We start from the raw sequence: 10,105 nt of genomic DNA, 5'->3' as shown, positions 1-10,105 counted from the left end.
ACGCTCTGTACTTTCTGTTCACTTTTGCTGTGACCCTAAACTACTCTAAAAAAATATAGTCTATTTTTTTAAAAAGTGTCCAAGCTAAGAGAGTAGATCTTGTTTTAGAAATTTTATTGAAGTATAATTGATTTACAGTATTGTGTTGGGACTTCCCTGGTGATGCAGTGGTTAGGAGTCTGCCTGCCAATGCAGGGGACACGGGTTCGAGCCCTGGTCTGGGAAGATCCCACATGCCACGGAGCACCTAAGCCTGTGCTCCACAACTACAGAGCCTGCGCTCTAGAGCCTGCGAGCCACAACTACTGAGCCCGCGTGCCACAACTACCGAAGCCCGCGCTCCTAGAGCCTGTGCTCTGCAACAAAGAGAAGCCACAGCAATGAGAAGCCCGCGCACCGCAACGAAGCGTAGCCCCCGCTCGACAATACTAGAGAAAGCCTGTGTGCGGCAGCGAAGACCCAACGCAACCAAAAATAAGTAAATAAATTTAAAAAAATGTTACAATGTTGTGTTAATTTGTTCTGTACAGCAAAGTGACTCGGTGACACATACATATATATGTATATACATGTATGTGTACAAATCATTACATTGTACACTTAAAATATATACAATGTTATATGTCAATTATATTTCAATTTTGAAAAGTCTCCAAAAAGATTACATTGTGTTTTAAAATTGAGACAAAAAAACTAATGATAGGGACTTCCCTGGTGGTACAGTGGTTAAGACTCTGCGCTTCCACTGCAAGGGGCACGGTTCGATCTCTGGCTGGGGAACTAAGATTCTGCATGCCATGAGATGCAGACAAAAGATAAATAAATAAATAAATATAAAAAACCCTAATGATATATTAAGAAAGTCATGGAAACAAAGGAGTGGGGCAAAAATTGGACGTGAGTGAAGGTGTTGATTTACCACATGATTTACTGTGAGGTAAAACAGGAAAGCACCAGCAGTTTGGGAGAAAATCTCAGTGACAGTAGGGGATCAGTCTTGAGAAATGCTGCATCACCAGTGCCCTTAATGGCACAGAGGTCAGTCAGAAAATGAATCAGAAGAGTCGGACTGGGAAGAAACTTTGTGAATATTTTAACCAATTTATTTTACTTACAATTTTCTTTTCATGTATGCACCAGGATGATTTTTTTTTGAAGGGCCTAAAATAACTTTTAATTAGCATACAATACATATTTTAAGTGCTTAGAAAGCATTGTGCTATAATTTACCAGGCAGCATTTTTTTCTTAGTGGTACATAAAATAATAGTGTGTATTACAATTGAAGATGTCTTAGAATCAGTGGAATTCTCTATGTAGGCCCAGTTCTGGACCCAGTGAATCCAGCACTAAACACTTGACAGACAAGGTCCCTCCCTGTAGCTTATATTACACTTTGGGAAACAGGCAGTAAACTAGAAATTAGAGACTATACTAAGTTTTGTGAAGGAAGTCAACAATGTGATGTGATGGGGAGTGACTTGGGCCAGTGGCTACTCTAGCTCTTGGGGTTAGGGAACCAGAACCACACTGAGACCTGGGAAGAGGGGCCCCTACCTGGCTCTCTGCTTAACTTTATGCAGATCTCCAGGGGATCTTGTTAAAATGCAGATTTTGACTCAGCAGGGCTGGAGGGGACCAGAGAGTCTGCATTTCTAACACGCGCCCGGGTGATGCCGAGGCTTCTGTTCCCGAGGACTGCACTTCGGTGGCAAGGCTGCAGGGCGCCCGGTGTATCACAAATACTGAAACACGAGGCCCCTTTCCCTCCCTTTCGGCCTTTGAGAAGGGTTTTGCAAGTGTGGTAAGCAACTGAGCGAATGGGAATTACGAGAGAGCAGTGGGCCAGTTGGAGTGGATGGGAGGCTGAGTCTGCTGTTGTGTGTCTTGGTGGGTCTCGGTCCACCATGTAGGCATCTGGGCCCAGAGCAGCTCTGCTCACTCTGCCCACCCGTTCTGGGCTAACCCTCAGACTTGTAGGCAGCAGCCCTGGTCTGGGAAGAATTTGGTTCCTTTAGCCTGTGGATTATGAGGAGGTGAGCAGGCCAATGGGGTGCATATGGGCCTGACCTTGAGCATAGCTTGATTTATACAATAAACTATTTATTTTTTTGGTCTTATTTGTTTTTGTTTTTTGGGGGCCGTGCGGCACGTGGGGTCTTAGTTCTCCAGCCAGGGTTTGAACTCATGCCCCCTGCATTGGAAGCGCAGAGTCTTAACCACTGGACCGCCAGGGAAGTCCCACATACAATAAAATATTTAGACTTACAGTACGTGTGCCTTCATTTGTGCTGCTGTCCTGGGCCTTACAAATGTTAGCAGTGGGCCTGCAGGATATAATAATAATAACAACTGACATCATAATACTGTCTCACCTGTATGCCAGTCTAAGTATTTAACATGTATTAACTCCTGTAATTCTCATAACAAACCTATGAGGAAGTGGAATGGTTATCCTCATGCCCGTTTTTCAGATCAGGAAACTGGAAGAGCCTGCATTGGAATCCTGGCAGTTTGGCTCCAGGGTCTGTGCTCCTGACCATAATGCTCTGTTGCTTCCGCTCAGAGAGGGGAGCCTCTCGGAGGAGGCCTGAAGGACGGGAGGAGACAGCCATGTGATGAGCTGGAGGCAAAGCACATTCTGGTTGAGGGAAGAGGCAAAGGCTCTGGGGGAGAAGAGTCGTATTAAGGAACCAGAAAGAGATCAGTGATTAGGATGGGGCAGAGGGGTCCGAGAGGAGGAGACAGGCAAGATGAGAGAGGTAGGCAGGAGCTAGATCATGTAGGGCCTTCTGGGGAGTCTAGAAGGCTTTGGAGGGTTTTAAGCAAGGAGTGACATGATTTTATTTAATTTTTAAAAGATCATTTTGGTGATGCCTGGCAAATGGATTGTATTGGTGGAGGGGGGGAAAAGTGGAAGCAGGGGGACCAATGTGAGGAGGCTATCACGGTAACCCAGGTGAGAAATGACGTAGGTGTGGACCAGGGGGATGCATAGGGAGAGAACTGGATTCGGATGAGTTGAATGTGGAGGTGATGAAAAAAAAGAAGGAAACCAAAGATGGTTTCTAAATTTGGGGTTTGGGCAACTGAATGGGTAGTGGGTTTTTTTCCCCTGAAGTGGGGAAGTCAAAACCATGGGAGTGAGAGGTATGGAAGGAGACCCAGGCATAAGAGTGATGCTGTTCAGAGGACCCTGTGAATTTCGGCTGAGAATGTTTCGTAATGTAACCTGGGTAGGGTGGAGGGTGAATGCTCTCTTAGCTTGGTGAAGCCAGTGTTACCAGCCAGGTGAGGACCAGATGGAGTCTTCAGAAGGGAAATATTCATCAGATGGGGTGGAGTGTTTGAATTCAGGGTGTAGACACCCTGCAGATACAACCCTTCAGCATTTCTCTTCTCTCCCCTCTCCCAGCTGAGACCCCTGGAGACTGAGCTCGCTGCACCCACGCACCCACAGTCGCCCTCCACTGTATGTTTGTGGTGAGTAGGCACTCAGACACCAGGAAAAATGCATTTGGCTATAATGTTTACAAGGCCCAAGAAGGTTTGGGGAATAGATTCTTTCCATAGGAAGGAAGGGGTGGTGTCCTGAGAAAAGGGCATCAACTCAGCAGGGACTGGGAGAGAATTGTGGAAAGAGGTAGAGCATTGGAAATGAGTTATCTGCCAGTGAGACACAATCTCGGGTGTGGGGCAAGGGAGAAGGTCACTAGAGCAGGAGTTCCATGCCTGGTGTCTCTCTCCTCGTTCCCTCCAGGGGAAGATATCTAAATGTTGCAGTAAATATTGTTTACCTCCTTATAATGGGAAGCTAGCAAGGCAGAATCCTGAGCAGGGGAGGGTCACTTCCTGGTCAGTGTCATCCAAGAGGCATCAGTCACTGCATCCTCATCAGGGACCACTGAGTGTTAAGGAAGAGATGCCCACAGAGGGCAGGGCAGCCGGGAATACATCGTGCTCCATCCCCCTCTATAGGTTTCTCTCTAGAGGGTCATTAGAGACACTGTGTGGAACCATGAGAGGGGGCTTGCCCATGATCCCCTTTTTCCTTGAGTTATTTTGGGTGATGTATTCATTTGCTAAGGCTGCCATAACAAAGTACCAGGGACTGGGTGACTTAAAGAGCAGACATTTATTTCTCACAGTTTCAGGAGGTCAGAAGTCTGAGATCAAGGCATTAGTAGGATTGGTTTCTTCTGCGGCCCCTTTGTTTGGCTTGTAGATGGCGGCCATCTCCCTGTGTCTTCACATGATCTTTCTTCTTTACACGTTGGTGTCCAGATTTCCTCTTTTTATAAGGACATCCGTCATATTGGATTAGGACCCACTGTAATGATCTCTTTTTGACTTTATTACCTCTTTAAAGACCCTGTCTCCAAATACAGTCACATTCTGAGGTACTGGGGATTAATACTTCAACATATGAATTTTGGGGAGATACAATTGAACCCTTAACAGGTGGGTAAGTCTCCCTTACAACCACAGAGCAAGATTAGAACAATAATAACAATCTCTATCTGTAACTCCCAGTTTATCAACATTATCTGAGGAGGGGAGGAAACAGATATGCTTAACTTCTTGATTTAACTGGGGAGACTCATAGCATGTTATTTTACTCCTTTTTTTTTTTTTTTTTTGGCCATGCCACATGGCATACGGTATCTTAGTTCCCCAACCAGGGATCGAACCCCGCGCGCCTTTCAGTGGAAGCACAGAGTCCTAACCACTGGACCGCCAGGGAATTCCCATGTTATTTTATTCTTGACTTCAAGTCAAGAAATACAAGTTAAGAATACTTTTGGAAATGTTAAAGGAAAACATTAGAGAAATAAAAAATGAGATATATGCCTCCAAACCTCCAGAGAAGATAAAGGCAAAGAAAATATAATCCATATAACAGAATATAAAGCATCAAGGAGGCATAAGAAAGAGAAAACATAAAATAAGATCACTAATTATACCAAGTATATGGATCAAAACGATTCATGTAACTATTTTAAACTCCTCTATGAAAAAAATTAATGTTTCCAAATTAGGCTAGTCAGCAAAATTCTGTTAACAGTAGTTGCCTCAGGGGAGGGAAACAGGGCAATGGGAGACCAGAGGGAAAGGGAAATTACTTTTCACATTTATGAAAAGGTACTATTGTACATTTTGAATTTTATTATTATGTTTTGCTTATTCCAAATAATAAATGCATAATAAAATTAAACCATATGGTATAGATGTTTTGTTAAGTGTTAATTTTATATTGATATAGGGTATATTTACAATGATTATATAACAGCCATAAACTTTTAGGCACGAAATCATATTGTACTGAAATATATAAAGTCCAAATACTTAGAAATACCCTGGGAAACTATATATATATCTATATAGCTATATAGACTAGAAAAGATAATAGTGGAGAGAAACTGTGACATAACACAGCAGTCTTTGGCAGATGAAGTAAGAAAAAATAAACAAAGGTACAAAGGTATTGAGAATCTAAATGATAATAGGTGATTGATTAATCAGCCACTCATTCAGCAAATATTTATTGAATGTGTCTGATGTGCACCATGCCCTTTGTGGGATACCAGGAATCCAGCAATAGATAAAGTCTCCATCCTGGAGCTTGCCTTCAAATGATATTTCTTGAACCTTGTATCTCATAAACGGAGAACACACATTTTTCAATGTCAATGAAACATTTATAAATATTGATAAAATATGAAGTTTTGAAGGAAATACCAGATAACCCCAAACTTGAAATTGTATTGGCCACCTTCTCCAACCACAATGCAATAAACCAGAAATTTACAAATGTTTAAGTAAAAAAGTCCAACCTTTAAAAAACCCCCAAATAGGGCTTCCCTGGTTGCGCAGTGGTTGAGAGTCCGCCTGCCGATGCAGGGGACACGGGTTCGTGCCCCGGTCCGGGAAGATCCCACATGCCGCAGAGCGGCTGGGCCCGTGAGCCATGGCCGCTGAGCCTGCGCGTCCGGAGCCTGTGCTCCGCAACGGGAGAGGCCACAACAGTGAGAGGCCAGCGTACCGCAAAAAAAAAAATAAAAAGAAAGAAAAGAAAACACCCCCAAACAGTCCTGGGACTTCCCCGGTGGTCCAGTGGTTGACTCCACGCTTCCGGGCTTCCCTGGTGGCGCAGTGGTTAAGAATCTACCTGCCAGTGCAGGGGACACGGGTTCAATTCCTGGTCTGGGAGGATCCCACATGCCTCGGAGCAACTAAGCCCGTGCGCTCCAACTACTGAGCCTGCGTGCAGCAGCTACTGAAGCCCGCGGGCCTAGAGCCCGTGGTCCGCAGCAAGAGAAGCCACCGCAATGAGCAGCCCGAACGCAGCAATGAAGACCCAACCCAGCCAAAAAAAAAAAAGACTCCACGCTTCCACTGCAGGGCGCACGGGTTCAATCCTTGGTCGGGGAACTAAGATCCCGAATGCTGTGTGGCATGGCCCAAAACAAGAGAAAACAAAACAACAAAAACCCCACCAAAACAGTCCTAAATAATTCTTTGATCACTGAGAAAATCTGAATTGCAAACACAGATGATTATAAACAGATGAGAATGTATCATGGCAAAACTTGAAGAATGGGTGTAAATGACACCAGATTACTGAGTACTTATGATTAGCACTTATGATTGGTATCAGAGACATTTCATAAATTATCTTATATAATCCTCACAACAGATATGGCGTAATACCTCTGTTGTAATTAGGCACTCATAAAAATTTGCTGAAGCGGGGTATGTGGCTCAGAGAGATTAAGTAACTTGCTTAAAACCACACAGCTGACACCAGTCAAACTGGGACTTGTACCCATGCCTGGCAGACTCTTGTGCTTGTAATTGCTGTGCCACCGTCAACATGATTGATGGAATATGCAGAGGGGAGGAGCCGGTGATTTAAGCTGGCTTTAACCGAAACCTGTTTTCTCAGGTTTTTTGCTTACCTGTTCTTTGTCTCTTTCTTCCCTCTCCTTTTCTTTCTTTCATATGACAAAGGTTTATTGAGTACTTCCTGTGTACCAGATATTGTTCAACATGCTGGGGATTCAGTTGGGGAGAGGCAGACAATAAACACGTCAGCAATACATATACAACTTTAGGGAGAAATACGTGTTGTGAAGAAAAAGGAAACAAGATAAGGAGGTAGACTGACAGGCTATTTTAGTTAGCGAGGTCAGGGAAGGTCTCTCTGAGGCAGTGACCTTCAGGAAGGGAGTGGGAGTGTTCCAGCGAAGGCAACAGTAAGGGCAAAGGCCCTGGGAAAACGGGCTTGGCCTGCAAAGAATGGGCACAGTAGGCACTTCCCTGGTGGTCCAGTGTTTAAGACTCTGCACTTCCACTGCAGGGGCATGGGTTCGATCCCTGGTCGGGGAACTAAAATCCCGTGTGCTGCATGGCGTGGCCAAAAATAAATACTTAAAAAAAAAAAAAGGGACTTCCCTGGTGGTCCAGTGGCTAAGACTCCATGTTCCCAATGCAGGGGGCCCAGGTTCAATCCCTGGTCAGGGAACTAGATCCCACATGCCGCAACTAAGAGTTTGTATGCCGCAACGAAAGATCCCGCGTGCCGCAACTAAGACCGGGTGCAGCCAAATAAATATATATATATATATATACATTTTATAAATAAATATTAAAAACAAAATAAACACGAGGAAGCACGGGGAAGACAGGTGCGGAGGACAAGGGAGAAAGGAGAGTAGAGGACAGACAGAGAGGCAGGAGGAGGAGGAACCAGCACAAGGATACCCTAGCAAAGGGGGAGGAAAAGCAGGAGAGTGTGCTGGTCCCGGAGGCCAACACAGTGCTTCGAAGACTGAGTGCATTTAACAACTCTGTTAAAGTGCTGCTAAGAGAGTGAATACTGACCATTGGGCTTGGCATTATCTCAGCAAGGGTACTCTTCATCGGAGTGGTTGGGATGTGAATGGAGAAGAAAGGATGACCAGACATTTGAGGAATGCATTTAACATGAATGACCAGAAAAACGGAAATTGCAGGGAATAGATATCATAAGAAGCACTGGTGGAAAGATGAGGAAGTTCTGAGGATAGGGCCGTGCAGTGTTGCCATTTGAGGCAAGAAGGGGAATTTCAGAGAGCAGAAGAGAGTATGGAGTAGAGAAATCATAGGATGGTTGGGTGTGCTAAGAGCCCACTTGTGACTTCTTGTTACACATTCAAAGTGAGATCTGTCAGCCCACTTGTTTATCCCCAGCCATGCTCAGTTGCTCAGGGAAAGTCTCACTGTTGGTGGAGTTTGGTTTGATCCTTCTTGCAGTTTTGCAAGGAAAATGGCGGGACAAGAGCATTAAGAGTGTGTGCGAAGGAATCATTATAATCATGGACCTAAACTGGGTGAAGTGGGATGTGAAGATGTGAAGAGGGTGATGGACAGTGAAAATGTGGACTAAAGAATCTGAAAGGTTGAAGGATTGTTGAACTGAGGATATCAGAGAGGGGACTAGAAGGATGGATAGTAGTGGGGTGCTGGGAATCAGAAGGTTGGAAGAGGTGCAGTTACTGGTAATGACAGGGCTCTAGGGTTTGGCCATTGGAGGAGCGTGTGGCTGAGGAGGGGTGGAAGAGAAGAGGGCAAGGAGCTGAGAGGTTGGGCTGTTGGATGGATTATCTCAGTGGATGTCTTAGTTACACAAATGAAGACATGATTAAAGATGGAGAAGTAAACATAAGCCAAATGCTCAAGCCCTTGATGAAGCCGATAGATGTCACAAGATGATTGCCACAGGAAGGGTAATGGCTGGTCCAGTCTCCTGGCATGTGCTTCAAAGAGGCTGGGGTTTTGGAGGGAGGAGAAATTTTTTGGAAGCAAAAATATACGGTAAGAAAGACAACTGCCTCATCTCAGAATTTGTGGAATGTGGGAGAAAAAAATATTTCTTCAAAGGGGGTTGCAAGGGGGTAGTGGCTTTGGAGGAGCACCAAGTTTCTGAGAGCAAGAAGGCAAAGGGAAAACCAAGAGAAGAGGTGGATGATTTGGGGCATCTTGTTGACCTTAAATCCCAGAGGGTCCAATGAGAGGATCTGGAGCAGGAAAGGGAGGAGGTAGGAGATTGAACCCAAGAGGGGATGAACAGAGTCATGTGGGGATAAGTCAAGGTGACGACGGGTATGTTGGCCAGTGTGGACTCCTGGCGTGTTGACAGCGAAAGCGTTATGACTTTGCTTCCTGGGCTGTAGGTGCTGTGCTGTTCTCTTCATGCCCCTCGGCTTTACAGCGGCTCTTTGGCTTCTGTCTGTGGTTCCTGTCTTCTAGGCCTCAGATCTGTGTCCACGAGGCTGGGCTGAGACTAGCACCCCACACAGACCCATGTTGTCTTCTTCATCCTACGCTTCTACCTCGGTCCCTGCAAACTGCCTACCTCCTTCCTTGGCCGGAAACTCCATGCCAAGTGTCTCAGGCATATCAACTCCCCGCCCACCAGGGAGGCCCAGACAGTCTTGGGTCCTGCTTTGGTTCCCAGCTGGGACACTTTCTACTTCCTCTTTCCTTTATAATAGAGAAAAATTAGGAACTGCCTAAATGTCCCACTAGGCCATGTCACATTCATAAAGTAAACTAATATACAGCCATCTGTATAGACAGATGAGACAAAGAGACTATCTAATGACATAAAAAGCTGTTCATAACATATTATACATTTATTTATTTATTATTTTTGGCTGCGTTGTGTCTTCGTTGCTGCTCGCAGCCTTTCTCTAGTTGCAGCGAGCGGGGGCTACTCTTTGTTGCGGTGCGCAGGCTTCTCATTGCGGTGGCTTCTCTTGTTGCAGAGCATGAGCTCTAGGCACGCGGGCTTCAGTAGTTGTGGCTCGTGGGCTCCAGAGCGCAGGCTCAGTAGTTGTGGCGCACGGGCTTAGTTGCTCCGCGGCATGTGGGATCTTCCTGGACCCGGGCTCGAACCTGTGCCCCCTGCACTGGCAGGCGGATTCTTAACCACTGCGCCACCAGGGAAGTCCCCAAAAGCTGTTCATAACATATTGTTTTATTAAAAGAGCAAGCTAGTTAGCATGATGTACAGTATGATTAAAGTTTGTAAAAATATGTACATTTTGATAAGAGAGACTGTA

This window comes from Lagenorhynchus albirostris, chromosome 20 (assembly GCF_949774975.1).
Source record: "Lagenorhynchus albirostris chromosome 20, mLagAlb1.1, whole genome shotgun sequence".
In the NCBI taxonomy this organism is placed as follows: Eukaryota; Metazoa; Chordata; class Mammalia; order Artiodactyla; family Delphinidae; genus Lagenorhynchus; species Lagenorhynchus albirostris.
This window is presented reverse-complemented; position numbering follows the sequence as displayed.